Source organism: Temnothorax nylanderi, unplaced genomic scaffold, assembly GCF_030848795.1.
Source record: "Temnothorax nylanderi isolate EJ_2023f unplaced genomic scaffold, tnyl_v1.0 TNYL_tig0505_pilon, whole genome shotgun sequence".
In the NCBI taxonomy this organism is placed as follows: Eukaryota; Metazoa; Arthropoda; class Insecta; order Hymenoptera; family Formicidae; genus Temnothorax; species Temnothorax nylanderi.
Window position 1 is genome coordinate 33,434 of NW_027249567.1, and position 16,308 is coordinate 49,741.

Sequence of the window (16,308 nt, forward strand, 5' to 3'; positions counted from 1 at the left end):
TTTCTATATCTTTATTAAAAGTAGTATGGTGATTTGTGCAATCTATTTCTATTAATGCTGAAATGAAAGAAATCATTAACAAAACAAGTTGCTGATGTTGAAACCTTAAAATTATTAGCTGTCTCATAAACTGTGATAAGGTATATATATATATATAGATATATTCATGAGATTTAATAACATTTTTATTATAATTACTCTGCACAAGAAATTCTGAATATTATGCTATTGATTAACTTTACTAAATGTCCATTTTTCAGATGGAAAAAAAACTGAGAACAATATATAACATGCATCTGTAGCACTTTTTTCAGAAGAGGCTTGTCATCAACCATCAAGAAAGAATTCATCAACAAAGCACGAGATTCTTTTAAGCAGAAGTTTATTATTACTATCTCCGCTATTAGAATCCTGTGAAATGTTATGAAAACATCAACATCCATTTGTTTATTTCTTGGACTTTTGGAAGATCTGTCTTTCGTTATCAAAGCATGTCTATACACTGCCATGATTATTATAAGCACTGACTATGAAATATCATCTAACAAGTTACGTACAAAAGGCAACAGTATATTATATATGTATATGTCATATAGAATTAAAAAGTTTAACTGCATAATATTTTTACTTGTGTATATGTATATGTGTATATGTATATGTATATGTTGTATATGTATATGTTGTGTATGTGTATATGTTTTTTTTAAATAAAAATATTCTAATAGTAAATGTCAGATATTAATTGTCACAATATTATTAAGATTTTATTTAGATATACTTTCATATACATAACAATGATGTGCGGACTTGGTTAGGTGGCGTGAGTGCGTGCGTACGCGAGCGTGAGTGACTGCGTGCATTTTAGACTAGTTTTAGAGAGATAAGTAGCGAAAGTAAGGTAAGGAAGAGTAGATTAACAAGGTTGGAGGTTTATGTAAGCGGGAGAGTGGAGGCGACAAAGGGCGAGTAATAATAGGGTAAGAATTCGTTGTGGAAAGACGAGCGAGCGCGAGAGGTTATGGCGGGCAGAGAAGCGGGAAGCGCGGGAAAGGCAGTTAAGACAAGGCAGGATAGTAAGCAGAGGAAATTAGTTACGGAGGAAAAGGATAATGGTAAGAAAGTAACGTTTAGGTTAGAAGAGGGTAAAGGAAAAGGGGATGAATGGCAGAAAATAGGGAAAGATTTATGTGAACAGCTCAGCAAAGAACTAAAGGTGCTAAAAGAGGATAGGAAGATGTATAGAGAATATATGGAGGATATAAGAATAAAAAAGAGGGTGTGGGAGAAAAGTATAAGGGAGATTAAAGAGAAAATAGAGGATTTGGAGAAATGTGTAATGGAAAGGTTAGAAGATATAGAAAAGAAGGTATGCATGTACGAAGAGAGAAGCGAAGGGGGAGGAACGAGCGTAATTAGTGATAAGGAAAGCAGAGATAATTATAGTAGAAGAGGGAGTATTTACGCGGGATCCTTCTCGGAGTGCAGCGAAGATAGGTTAAGTAATTGGGAAGTAGGCAAGATTAAGAAGTGGGTGGCGGATAAAGATAGAGAGAGGAAAAGGTGCAATATAGTGATGAAAGGTATAGCATTACCGAAGGAAGTGGAATGGGACATAAGGGGAGGTAGACAATGGATACAGGATTTTATAAAAAAAAAGTTAGAAGTAGAATGCAAGGTGGTAAGTAATAGGAACAGTGGGACGGTGTTAGTAGTAGAAATTGAGAGTGAAGAAGAGAAGAAAGAAATAATGAGAAATAAGAGTAAGTTAAAAGGAGGTAAGGTCTTTATAGAAAATGATTTAAGCTGGGAGGAAAGGAAAATACACGAAAAATTGAATAGATGGGCCAAAGAGCAAAGAAATAGAGGTAAAGAGATAAAGGTAGGTTTTGGAAGGGTCAGAGTGGAGGGAGTCTGGAAAGTATGGACGGAGTTGGAAAAGGAGATAGGCAGAGAAAATAGAATGGAAGGTGAGGAGAGAGAGAGAGGAAGTTGGGGCAGAAATAAGTAAGGGTAATGAGAAGGAACAAAATTTCGTTTAAGCCAGGAAGGTGGCACAGGGGAGAGGAGCAAGGAAAGAGATAGAGGGAAAAGGAAAACCAAAAAGGGAAGGAAGGACATAAAAGGGGGGAAAAGATTGTTTCCTAACGCGAGCGTGAAATGGGCCGCTTTTCGCACTTGTTTTGAGTGAGCAAAACGATCCATTTCGCAATCGATGACGTAAGCGTTGAGAAATGGAGCTATTTCTTAACTAGTGGAGAAATGAAATTGTAAACATTAAGAAATGGCTTCATTTGCTCACTCAAAACAAACGCGAAAAGCGGCGTATTTCACGCTCTTGTTAGGAAAAATAGTATGAACAACTCGTGGGAAGAGTGGTCGAGCCCAAATGAGTGTGATGGTCGCACGAGCGAAGCGAGTGCGACCAACTTCACACTCATTCGGAGTCGACCACTTTTCCCACTAGTTGTACAATATACTATTATTTTGGAACACAGCGGGTTTAGTAAATAAAGATAAAGAGTTTTGGAAATACATAGGAAAGTTTGATTTCATTAGTTTATGTGAAACATGGCTAGAAAAAGAGGGATGGGAAAAGATTAAAGACAAGCTGCCAAAGACGCACGAATGTACATGCAGCTATGCTAGGAAAGTAAAAAGAAGAGGAAGAGCAAAGGGAGGTTTTGTAATAGGCAAAAAGAGGGATTGGGGGAAAGCAGGTAGTAGGTTAATTAAGGAGGAAGAGGGGGATGTAGTGGTATCAGAAATAGGAGGAGAGAAAGAAAGTTGTAGGATTTTTTCGGTGTACAACTCGAAGGGATGGAGAGTTGGAGGAAAGAATGAATAGGTTATTGGAGGACGAGGAGGGGGGAAGTATATATTATAATAGGTGGTGATTTTAATATAAGGATAGGAGAGTTAGGAGGTTTAAACATAGAGGAGATGGAGTTGGAAAGGAGAAGTAAAGATAAGATAATCAGTAACGAAGGAAGGAATTTTGTAGAATGGGTACAAGAGAAAGGATGGTATATATTAAATGGAATGACAGAGGGAGATTGGGAAGGCGAATACACCTATGTAGGAGCTAGAGGTAGTACGGTAATAGATTATGCGGTAGTAAGTGAAAATGTGCACGAGAAGATTGTAAAATTTAGGATAGATGACAGAGTGGACTCAGATCATATGCCGTTAATTCTGGAAGTGGAAATAGAGGAAGGAAGGGAACAAGAAGAAAAAGAGGAAGGAGAAGCAAGAAAAGAAGAGGAAAAACTAGTTGTCCAGTGAGTTAAGGATGCTATACAGAAGTATAAAGAGACGACGGAGGAGTTATGCAAAGAAGATGGACAAGTATGTAGATCGGTGGAGGAGAAATGGCAAAGGATTAAGCAAATTGTACATGGAGCAATGGTTAAAAGAAGGGTAAGAATCAAGAAAAAGGAACTAGGACATAAGGACTGGTGGGACAGGAGCTGTACTAGAAAGAAGAGGGAGGTGCATAGGATGTATAGGAGGTGGAGAAACGGCAAAATAGGCAGGGAAAGGTACATAGAAGAGAAAGGAAAGTTGAGGGATCTGCAGTTAAAGAAACAAGAGGAGAAGAGACGGAAGGAAGAAGAGGAGTTAAGGAAATTAAGGAAGGAAGCAGAAGTTTGGAAATACATAAATAAGAAAAGGAACAAAAAGGTATGGATGGAAAATAATATAGACAAGGATAAATGGAGAGGGCACTTCATGGAGTTACTAGGAGGGACGGAAGTGGACAAGGAGGATGAGAGCAAGAAGAGCACAAGGCATCAAGAAGAAAAGGGGGAAGAGGAGGACGAAATTACAGAAATGGAGATCAAATTGGCGTTGAAGAATTTGAAGCTAAAAAAGGCTGCGGGAGTAGACGAGATCCTAATGGAGGCGTGGAAATATGCGAGTGGGATTTTATGGAATAGGCTGGTGGATTTGATGAGACAAATATGGAGAGAAGGAAGGATTCCCTCGAATTGGAAGAAAAGCATAATAGTGCCACTATACAAGAGAGAAGATCAAGAGAGGACGGGTAATTATAGAGGTATCTCGCTATTATGTACGGCGTACAAGGTTTATGCGGAGGTACTAAGGAGCAGGCTAGAGATGGAGGCTGAAGAGAAGGGGATGGTTCCGGAGAGTCAGGCGGGTTTTAGAAGAGGAAGGTCAACGATAGATAACATATTCGTGCTAAACCATCTGATTCAAAAGGAAAGAAGAAAAGGAGGTAAAGCGGAAAAGGTGTACGCGATATTTGCAGATTTCAAGGCTGCATTTGATAATGTGGATAGGGAAATCCTGTGGAGGATTCTAAGAGGTAAGGGAATAAAAGAACAACTGATAAGAAGATTGGAAATGATTTACGAGGAAACGGAAGTTGTGGTGAGGACCAGTTATGGATATACGGAGGAGTTCCAGACATCAAAAGGAGTAAGACAGCGTAATGAGTAAGATGTGTAATGAGTCCACTTCTGTTCAATCTGTATATAGCGGATTTAGCTGAGATAATGGAAAAGAGAGGAATAGGAGGAATAGAGGTAGATAAGATTAGGGTTTGGAATTTAGAGTATGCGGATGATATTGTGATGGTAGCGAGAAATAGGGATGCATTAATAGATATGATGAGCACACTGAAAAGATTCCTAAAGGAAAGAAAATTAGAGCTATGTACAGAGAAGACAAAGATTTTAGTATTTAATAGGAAAAGAAAAAAAGGCAAGGAGGTATGGAAATGGGGTGAAAAATATATAGAAGAGGTACAGACTTTTAAATATTTAGGATTTACGTTTAATAAGAATGGTAACTATAAGGATCACATTAGAGAATTGATGAAAAAAGGATGGCGATCAGAAAAGTCTGGGGACTAGAAGAAAGAATATGTAGGGAAGATTTCTTAAGAAGGTGGATGATGTTTAAATATTTGGTGCAGAGTGTTATGGCTTATGGGGTAGAAATTTGGGGGTGGGAAGAGAAGGTAGAGTTGGAGAAAATAATGATGGACTATATTCGTTGGATATTTGCTATAGAATTTTGTATACCAAGGTATGTGATATCAAGGGAAATAGGCATGGATAAATTAAGGGTGGGATGGGGCATAAGGGCAATGAGATATGAAGAAAGAATTTTAAAAGGTATGGGAGGAGATATTGTAAGGCACTGTTGGAAGTTAAAGGAAGCTTATGGGTGGAAGGATATGTATAGTATTGAGAGAGAAAGATATTACAACAGGAATGGATGGGGAATAGGCATACTGAAGGAACTGAGAAGAGAGGGAGCGAATTTAGAGAAAAAAATAATAAGTAGAGAAAGGGATAATCAGAGACAATGGGAAGGAAATAAAATCTTAGAGGCAAGGTATAATAAAAGATATAGAGTGTTAGATAAGTTAGATGGAGGTCCGGAATATTTAAAGAAGGATAATTTAAAAAGGGTAAGGATAGGTGATGATGTGAGAGTTTTAGTAAAACTTTGGAAGAAGCTTTAGTAAAAATTTGGAAGAAGCAAACAAATATTGGTTAGAAAAAGATTATAAAAAATGTATTTTGTGCGGCGATGGCAATGACTGTATGGAACATTATGTAGAGGAATGTCAGAGAGCAAGTGTATGGTTTAAGAATTTAGGTAATGACGGGACGGAGAAGTGGAAAAGGCTGTCGAATGATGAACTAGATTTAGATAAGGGTAAGATGTTGCGAAAATTATGGAAGGAGAGAGAGAAGGAATTAAAAAAGAGAAAGGAAATAAATTAAGCCAAAGATAAGGTTGTGATAGATTAGGTTTAAGTAGTTAGGTTGTGACCGAACATTTGATCTTGGATGTGTAGGACTTACTTGGATATAAGTAATTATGGTCGCCACTGTGTTTTAAGCGATCACACAGAACGCTAATATTCTCGATCGCCTTGACGAGAAGCTTCCTTCCTTCCTTCCTTATATATTATCTTCCTGCTGCGTGGCTCGTTACGTTTTTGGGCACGATGTCATCTGACAAGGGCACGTACTCGCACTCGGTTCGCGTTTCAGATATTGGAATTATCGGATAGGAAATGTAAATGAATGTTAAGATTTGTATTGCAATAACAAGAATAAAATATATATTTGCTTCGGCACAAAGTACACGAAATAAAGAGATAAGTGATCTCTGAAACTGGTGACGGATGTTAACCGGGCTCAATCCCGAATCTTAAACTCTACTCGCTTTGTAAGTACGCTACACGAAAAACTATCTTTCCTCTGAACGTATCGCAAGATATTTCTGAGTGATTCTATATGGAATAACCGACGTTTGCTCTTCGACGATTTCCCAGGGAAAGACCTCGAGCGGTTGCTCGGGCTAGCTTATATACCCTCGCTGGGCTGGCATTCCCACCCACAGGCTTCCAACCAATCAGAATCGGTTGCGAAGCTTGCATTCGCTTTCTCTCTCTATCATGTAGTCGACTGGTCTGAGCATGTTCAACGGAAACTCTCTCACGACGTAAACAAAGCCTCGCCGGCTAAAAGCTTGCGGCTACATCAAAGCAATGGAATTTAATTAATCTTTCGAAGAGACATGCGACTACATGAACAACATAACTTATTCCTTCAATAAACAAATATATGCAATAAAATGATGAATCCTGCGAATATCATTCCTGATATTAATTCCTGTCCTTTCCTTGATATATACATTCTTGCATTCAATACAATAAGTACGGATGTCCCTGCTCATTACATAAGAATCTAATCCCGTATGTACATTCGTTCATGCATACATCAATCAATTCTCCTTTTATTTTCAGATTCATCACACTGGCTGTAAGATTCTTCAGGATTCACCTGGTAAGTATCGGTAAGTATATAATACGTTAATAACGCGAAATAATCGCTTTTCCCCTTTTCAGGTAAAATATCATAAAACGCTTCTAGCGCTTGTAAAAGGCATCCAACGCATTTATATATGTTCACACTACATGATTCTATCATTAATATTTATTTAACACGCTTAATTCGAAATATCACGTAACTGACCTACGGTAATACAATAATTATATACGTATCCAAATGCAATTCTGACTTTAGAAATGTCTTTCCTTTATCACAATAATATCTTCTATGCAATAAAACACGCATATATATCAATAATCAATTATTTCATGAAAATAATAAAAATCTTTAATACTGGCTCGAATTGAGTAAACGATGGTTCGTTGGATTCGTTTTACCTTCAAGAACTTAGATCTATAGATAAAATATTAAAATTACGCCAATTACGGATTTTGACCCTGATAGGTACATTTCTTAATCAATGAATTAAATTGAATTTAAATAGCATAGGAGGGTTTCTTACATCCCTCTGAACATAAATCTATCGCAATATTATGAAAATATTCGATAATTAACAATTTTATGAAAAATAATAAAAATCCGTAATTTTGAGAAACTTCACGTTTTTTTCTCATGGGTGACTTTAGTTAGTCCCTCTGAACATGAATATGAAGTAAAAGCATAAAAAAGTTAATTAATACGAGTTTTGACCCCGAATGTGGTCATTTTTTGAATTATGATGAAAATTGCATAAGTCACGTCAGATTCTCTTTCCATGTGTCCCCACGAACACGTACATATCGTCGAATCATCATAATTAGGCTTAATAACAATTTTCACCACTTTACGGAAAATCTTTAAATAATTGAAAATTTCAGAATTAAACTACATGGATCGCTTCTAAGGATCATTAGAAATCGTTTAAGACGATTCGCAACTCAATCGGTCGCTAATTGGCAAAGTACCCCCAAATGGGTAAAAACTCGTAAAATTGAAAAATATTGAAATTAAACTATATGGGCAGTCTCTCTGGGACTAAACAAATCATTTAAGCCCTTAAAAATCAAAATCGCATCGTAAATGGCGAAGTTGCCCCTGAGGGGTGAAATCTTTAAATAAAGTGAAAAATCACGAATAAACTATATAGACGGTCTCTCTAGGATCTAACAAAGCGTTTGAGACCTCGTTTAACAAAATCGCCTCATTATTGGCAAAGTAGGCCTAAAAGTGTCAAAACTTAAAATATCGCGATTTCTTTCAAATAAACCATATAGGCTTGTTCTTTGAAACGATACGAATGTGTCCATAGCCTTTTCCAATCATAATTATCCAAACTAAAGAATTTCATTCAAAAGTGTCAATTTTGTAAATATCGATCTAAAATCGATAACTGACATATATTTGATGTCTGGTAATCGCAAGTAATCAAGATCTATCGTTATCCGTGCGAATTTATCTTTCTTTCTATTAATCAGCTGATCGCATTTAGTTTAATTCCGATAATAAAGTTATCACATATGGGGCACATTTGGACTCGTCTCGATTCACACAACGCGAATCTATCAAAATATGTCCTAAATAGACGTTGCTTATACGCTGTTGGCCCATTTCGCTTTAAATCTACTTTTTGGCTAAATAAAATCAAAATAATCATTTCTGACTCTATGTGTCAAATAAAATAAAATATAATCCTCTAATGACTAGGGCACTCTTATGAGCTATCGTGCTCTAACAGTCTCGTTACGATTACAAAATAATTATCGACATGCATCACAATTATATGATACGTCTCGTCCTCTATATGTGACGTTATTCTTATCATTACAAAGCTATATCTAATCATTATTATAGTATTTAGCTCGTTTGGAAGAGCTTTTGATTAGTAAAACAATAAACTAAATGAATATTGAAATATATGACATTTGTCATAGTAAGATAAGTCAATAGTGACACGAGTCACTCGCAAGGTATGTATATCGTTATCAAAAAGGTAACTTTTACTTTTATTATACTTTTATATTTTATTCACGTTCCTTTCCATATTTCAACTCTCTGACCAACCTTTATTGCTGTGACTCTGCTGTTGTGACGTCATCAGGCTGCATCAGCTGGCTGCTCTGCATCAGCTGCTCGACTTCTGGTGCCTCGCCGTCGCTGCTATCCAACGGAATCGTGATGTCTAGGCTCGTATCATTATCGTTAGGATCATTTTCGGGAATAGGAGTCGAGGAACGGATCTGGGTATCGATTGATTTGATCGCCGCCTTCGTTTTGACGGGTTCCCGTACCGGTGTCACCTCTCGTCCCGCTGTCCCTTGGCTCGATCTCTGGGATGTCATCGTTTGACCGGATGAAGTCGATGAAACACCGTCTGAGTTTTTACAGGCGGTTTCAAGGTTAGCTTAAGAGAGTAGTTAGTGTACGCATGGTATGGATGGATGAGTGTGGATAAGATCTTTTAATTGTAAACCAAGTCCCTTCCTGGCAAATTTTTGTAAAGCTGAAGTAAATAAATTCTATCTATCATAACAATTATGTGCATGTCAAAGATGCTGAATGGTATAATATAATTATTAATTATTGAGCGGTAACAAAGTACCAACAAAAAACAGAAATATACTTGTTTGCAGAATTGTTTTCTGTGAAAATGTTACTGTCATGAGATTTTTATAAGAAACGTATATGCATGTAAGTAAGAATATTATGTATAGTGTAGCTTTTAATTCTGATATGTACATTGTTACGTCCTGTGGACTTCGCGATTTCGTTCTTTCATAAGATGTTTTTCCGACAAATTATTTTTGGACGACGAGAATCGAATAATATTTGTCGATCGACGGGTAGATTACTGATAATTGTGAAATCTGGGCCGCCGGTCGTCAGCCTGTCAATAACCGATCACCAGCGAAAATTCGTGAAAAACACTTGACGCTAGACGATAACAGATAAAGACGAGACCATGAAAATACCGAAATCTAGCGTCTTGACCCGCGAGAGATTGTGAAACCCGCGCCGCCGAAAATTCTAGACAATAACAGATAAGGACGAGACAATAGAAATTCGAAATCTAGCGTCTCGATCGGCGAGGAAAGCATGTTTTTCAAATAATGACTAATTAGGGTCATCATCGGAAAAACAAGTTGCCCACCAAAAACAATTGAGACATACTCCCTGATAAACCTTTCCTAAAATCTTCCTATATAAGCCCGACACGGCGGCACTCCCCCTCAGTAATTTTTCAGACTGTTCATGAATTTCGGTCTCCAGAACTTCGGCATTTTCAAGTGTGAGGTTAATCTCTGCATTTCTGGCGCCCTAAAAATTACGAGTGCTCACCGAGAACCCGAAAATCACCAGCTACTCTACTTCAATTTGATCAGCGCCAAATAGTAAGTCCTATACACATGTACATTGAGATCGCTTCCCCTTTATTTTATTATTCACTGGTATGTACATTCACGTGTTCGGGAAGTCTCTCAGTTATAACCCTTCCATCCCTCTAACTTCTTCTGATCATTTTACCTCTATTACTTCCAAGTTAACCGATTTATCGGTGGACTCGGAATAACCTCTTTTTTCTATTAATTCGGGTTAGCTGACTCGTCGGTGGACTCAGAGTAATCTCTTATCTCATGCCCTCAGTAAAATCCAACATAATAGTTATTTTTCCAATAATGTTCTATTAAACGTCAATTAAGTCGACGGAATGGACGGAACAAGCTGGTTATGGAGTCAGGAAAATCAAACGTCTTAAAACCTTAAATAACCTTAACTTTATTCCAATGGCGGCCCTGAACTATTTTCCATACATAAATTCTTGTTTCTTTGTTTTCACCCCGCGAATATTTCTTTATATTTTATTTTTAATTGCGACTTAATTTAGTTTCAAATACACATATACACCACACGTACACTTAGTTAAAGAATTATGTAATTTAATTCCGATCTCGATTGTAATAATAGCGGGCAGGATGTCCATTTTCAAATAGGTTTTCCCTTAAAAATCCTGTCCAATCACCCCCGCACTTATGTAACACCCGCGATGAATACACACACACATACACCTTACACATACATTTTTCACTTTAAGATGCTTTCAATCCCGTGTTTAATTCGACTAGTTCTTATCTATTGTAATATCAACAGTTTACCTAACTTAAACTTATAATATAGATTAGAAGAGGCTATAAGGGTCACACGCGGATCAAGGTGCGTTTAAATATTATAGTGATTTATTAATCAAATTCCAACAATCCAAACGTTTCGGCTCCTGTCCGAGCCATCCTCAGTGGTATAATGTTAACAATAATAATATGTTCTCCTTCAACATGGTGAGTTTACTGTTTCAATTTTACCTTGAGACTACAAGAAACCTAGTGAGACTACAAGGTCCAAATCTGTAAAGTAATTAAGGAGTTACATCCTTGTCTTAAATTAGAATTCTAGAATAACTCACCAGGTAGTCTGGAGAAACGAATACATCGCAGAGTCAAATCAAAAGATGTGAACATATGGCAAAAGCAATGATCAGTACAAAGAGATCTGTACGAGGAGATCCCGTCGACACGACGCACAACACAAAAATGATTCGGTGACACAGGCAGGGACACGTCTTATGACAAACTTTGGCAGATATAAATTGAAAAACGTGTAGGTCAAACATAGCAAATAATAAATAATATGAAGTGAACGATGATAAATACAAAAATTTTTCGCTGGTCGGGAATGTCTTAGTCAAACATTGGTAAAAATAAATTTAAACGTATAGATCACAACTTAAATAAAAAAAAAATACAAAAATTCCACACATTAATCAACGGTAAAAAACATATGATCTTGCGGACGAACAAAAGTGTCATGGACATGGTTTTTACAATTTCTCTAAGATAGAAACGTATGCGTGGTGCAAAAACTCTGTATCGGACTGAGAGTTCAAACTGTTCTTTTGTAGTTTAATATGTAACATTTCCGATACAAGTCGCTTCGATAAAAACTTTTCCTTGTCCAATATTTCCACATTTTCCCAATCAAATTCGTGGTTAAAATTTAATCTATGTTCCGTAATGACGGACTGAGTTCCGGTGTTTCTACGGATATGATTCCGGTGTTCCGTAATTCTCGTTTTGAGATGCCTCAACGTCTGGCCAACATAAGTCCCGTCGCAATTTTTACATGAAATTCTATACACGACATTACTGTTTGATTGGGTAGGAAGGATATCTTTCTGTACTTTGATGAAATTCCTTAGTTTATTAAGACTATAGAATGACAGGTTGACATTCAGATCCGTGAACACATTTTTGAATTTCTCCGATATATTGGAAACATATGGTACAGTAAACCACTTGCCTCGACTTTCTTCGTTCGTAGGTGGAGGTTCATTCTGTTTACGGGTGCGTCTATTAAGTAGAGACTTGATCCTCGTATTAATTGTGTCGAATATGAATGTCAACGGGTAGTCATTCAGTAACAGAGTGTCTACAATGAATTTTATATTTTTTTGATGGTTTCTGGGATGAGATAATAAAAAGGCCCTATCAACCATGCCCATGACCGTGCCTCTTTTTTGGGAAACAGGGTGTTGCGACATAAAATTAAGATAACGGCCTAAAAACGTCGGCTTGTGGAACCAATCAAATTCCAAACCGTTATTACTTTTAATCAACGTTACATCTAAAAAATTTAATTTGTCTCCTCCTACTTCGACAGTAAACTGTAACCTCGGATGATAAGAATTAAATGCTTGTAAAACTGTGTCAATTGAATTGCGAGGCACAGCCATCGCAATGTCATCAACGTATCTACAGTAAAAAGGCAACATAAAGGTAAGTAATTGCAACACTCCGTTTTCCAAATCCTGCATAACCAAGTCAGCAACGATGGGTGACAGCGGGGAGCCCATAGGAGAACCAAATTTTTGTTTATATATGATATTGTCGAATGTAAAGAAAGTTGAATTCAAGATTAATTCTATAGCTCGCACGAGTTTTTATCGAAGCGACTTGTATCGGAAATGTTACATATTAAACTACAAAAGAACAGTTTGAACTCTCAGTCCGATACAGAGTTTTTGCACCACGCATACGTTTCTATCTTAGAGAAATTGTAAAAACCATGTCCATGACACTTTTGTTCGTCCGCAAGATCATATGTTTTTTACCGTTGATTAATGTGTGGAATTTTTGTATTTTTTTTTTATTTAAGTTGTGATCTATACGTTTAAATTTATTTTTACCAATGTTTGACTAAGACATTCCCGACCAGCGAAAAATTTTTGTATTTATCATCGTTCACTTCATATTATTTATTATTTGCTATGTTTGACCTACACGTTTTTCAATTTATATCTGCCAAAGTTTGTCATAAGACGTGTCCCTGCCTGTGTCACCGAATCATTTTTGTGTTGTGCGTCGTGTCGACGGGATCTCCTCGTACAGATCTCTTTGTACTGATCATTGCTTTTGCCATATGTTCACATCTTTTGATTTGACTCTGCGATGTATTCGTTTCTCCAGACTACCTGGTGAGTTATTCTAGAATTCTAATTTAAGACAAGGATGTAACTCCTTAATTACTTTACAGATTTGGACCTTGTAGTCTCACTAGGTTTCTGTAAAATTGAAACAGTAAACTCACCATGTTGAAGGAGAACATATTATTATTGTTAACATTATACCACTGAGGATGGCTCGGACAGGAGCCGAAACGTTTGGATTGTTGGAATTTGATTAATAAATCACTATAATATTTAAACGCACCTTGATCCGCGCGTGACCCTTATAGCCTCTTCTAATCTATATTTGAATTTCGAGGGTCTTTCACACTTTATTAAACTTATAATAAATGTTTTTATGTTAAATATAAATTACCATCTCATTTGTTTTTCTTAAGACCTCACCCACTACAAGTCCCCTTCTCGAAATCGCACGAGATCCGATCCTAAGTTATAGAGATTAAATTCCCTGACTTAAAAGAGGACCGACGATCGCACCGCTCACGGAAGGCGTCCTAGCGTCCCTACGGACGTTGACCCTTCCTGAGCCATCGAAAATGCGTTCGGCTCGCGCCACCCGCCTAAACCGCGTGAGCAACATTTGCAAGTATCTAGTTGCATCCTTCCTTACCCCGACCCCTCTGGTTAGCCATTCCTTTGCTTCCCAGTTTTTCTTATCCTAATTCTGGGGTTGGACGTAACAACATAATAATATGCTGCTGCTTCTTGTGCGTGACGGTACGTACTACATTTCATTTACCGTCAAGCATAAAAAGGCAGCATATTATATATGTAGGGGAGACCGGGGCTAAAAGGTCAACGGGGTTGAAGCGTCAAATGAAATATCTCGGAACCTGTATATTGTGCGAACTCGCTATTAACATTGTAAACGCTGCTTATGGTACCCATGTGACCAACGGAGTTTCGGCAGGTTACCTGCCGTGTTATGATTTTTACGAGGGCAAACGTGTTTTCGGAAGGTGAAAATGAAATTTTCTGCGCGTGGAAATTTTGTAATATCTGCAATAATATTTGCTCTCCAAATCTCGAGGTACTTGATTATAAAGAGTAATGCATGCTGAACACAAATCCAGTGTAGTTTTTTCATTATCGTTGATGTCTAATATTTCGTGGGCGATCAAACCTGAAACTTGTGTTTGGGGCTAATCAGTCAGTAAGCACCCGGGACTGGTCAGTCACTGTGGCGCGCCGGGCGCACGACTTCAGCTCACGGCGATTTCAGGTTAGGTTGTAACCAAACGGTACGTATTTGGGTCACGGAACGCTCTATTTGTCCTATAAATCATCGGCCGCCACTCGGTTTATCCTCAATCTACCGAGAAGGTAAGTTTCTACGATATCATGGTTTGCCAATTTGTTTAAACAATCGCCTTTTCAGATTCTTGACCGGGGTGCCCGTCCTCCATCGCCTTCTCTCGGATCATCACCGCCAATCACCAGCCTCGGTCAACGCAGCATCGAGATGGCTTACCACCAGGCTAAGTCCCGATACCGTGGTAAACTAAGTCAATTAATCCCTTTTATTTTCAGGTTTTAGAGACGGATGCCTCATCTGTGTCACCGACCCATGGATCATCGCTGCTGAACACCCACCAGGATCCCCACGTACACCAGATGGCTGACCACCGCTCCAACGGGGTAAGTACGAGTACCGTGGTTAACTAACTCAATAATTACTACTTTTTTTCAGGATTTCGCCGCTGCTGCCTCATCTCCGGTGCCCGCCGATGTAGCACCGATGATAACCTCCAACCCGGATCAACGATTGTGGAAGATGGCTGACACCCACGCAGGTAAGTATCGGGTAAGTAATTGTTAACACCGTTGTTTTCACAATATTTCCATTTATTCGTAATCTTCCTTTTACACAAACAAGTTTTCGCTGTTACAAGTTCCGCACAAGATGGCGGTCGTACGTCTCGCAAAGTGCGAAGTTTCACTTTTCGGTACACTCGGACCGTTCGCCTTTCGTATCGGCGACAATTTACGCGTTATGCGGGCGTTCCCGTTGGTTTCGGACGCTGTGGTAAACTTATATTCGTAATCCGGTTCACGATCGCGAACTTTTCGCGACACACCGAGATATACACGCGAGAAAGATGTTACCTATACGAGCGCACACGAGAGACTGCCACGAGGAATATTCCGCTCTCTGGCTCCCCACCTATGGGATTTTTCCCCCTCCACGGCGTCACGGCCGCTTTCTCTTTGAGGAATGCGCGTTACTACGCAGTAACAACGATGTTTACCTGCCCCGGGCGCGCCAGATGTTTGCGGTGGAAAATTCCACTTGCGTACCCTTATTAATAACATGCTTTATTACGTCCCGGGTAGTGGTTTTCCACCACTTACAATTTTCGCATTTCGCTGGCGCCGACCCGCGCGCACGACTTCTCTGACGCCACTATACGGGAATCCGGATCAACTTCCTGGCGGAGGTGTCCGGGTTCCTTTCGCGGTGTCTGCCGTTGACGGCGACCCCCGGTGCTCGCTCCTACGAGCCCCCTGGACGATGTTCCGGCCTCAGTTCCCGTAGCCGATGTCCGGGAATCGTTTTCGCGGACCGTGTCCCCGTAACTTCCGTCTGGGTGGTCGGATTACGACGGCGCCTGGTTCCTCGTGTGTACCAGGTCTCCCTGATACGGCAGCGCCGGTTTTTTCTCGCGGATGGTGCTTGTCCCGCTATTTCGCCTCCTAGTGATCGGATCGCGACGCGGTTCGGTCCTGCCTGTCCCTTACGATGCCCTGACGTGGCACCGACGTTTACTTCGCCCCTCAGTCCGCTCGATCTGGTGGCTATTAACCGTGGTCCCGGATTTCGCCTCCCGGTGATCGGATCGCGGCGCGGTTCGGATTTACTTGCTTTTGGCTGCGTCCTGACGCGGCACCGCAGTTTATTTCGTCGCGGTCTACGCCCGTTCAACTTCGCGTTGCTTCGCGAGGTCGCGTACGCATGTTCCCGGGCGGAAGATTGTG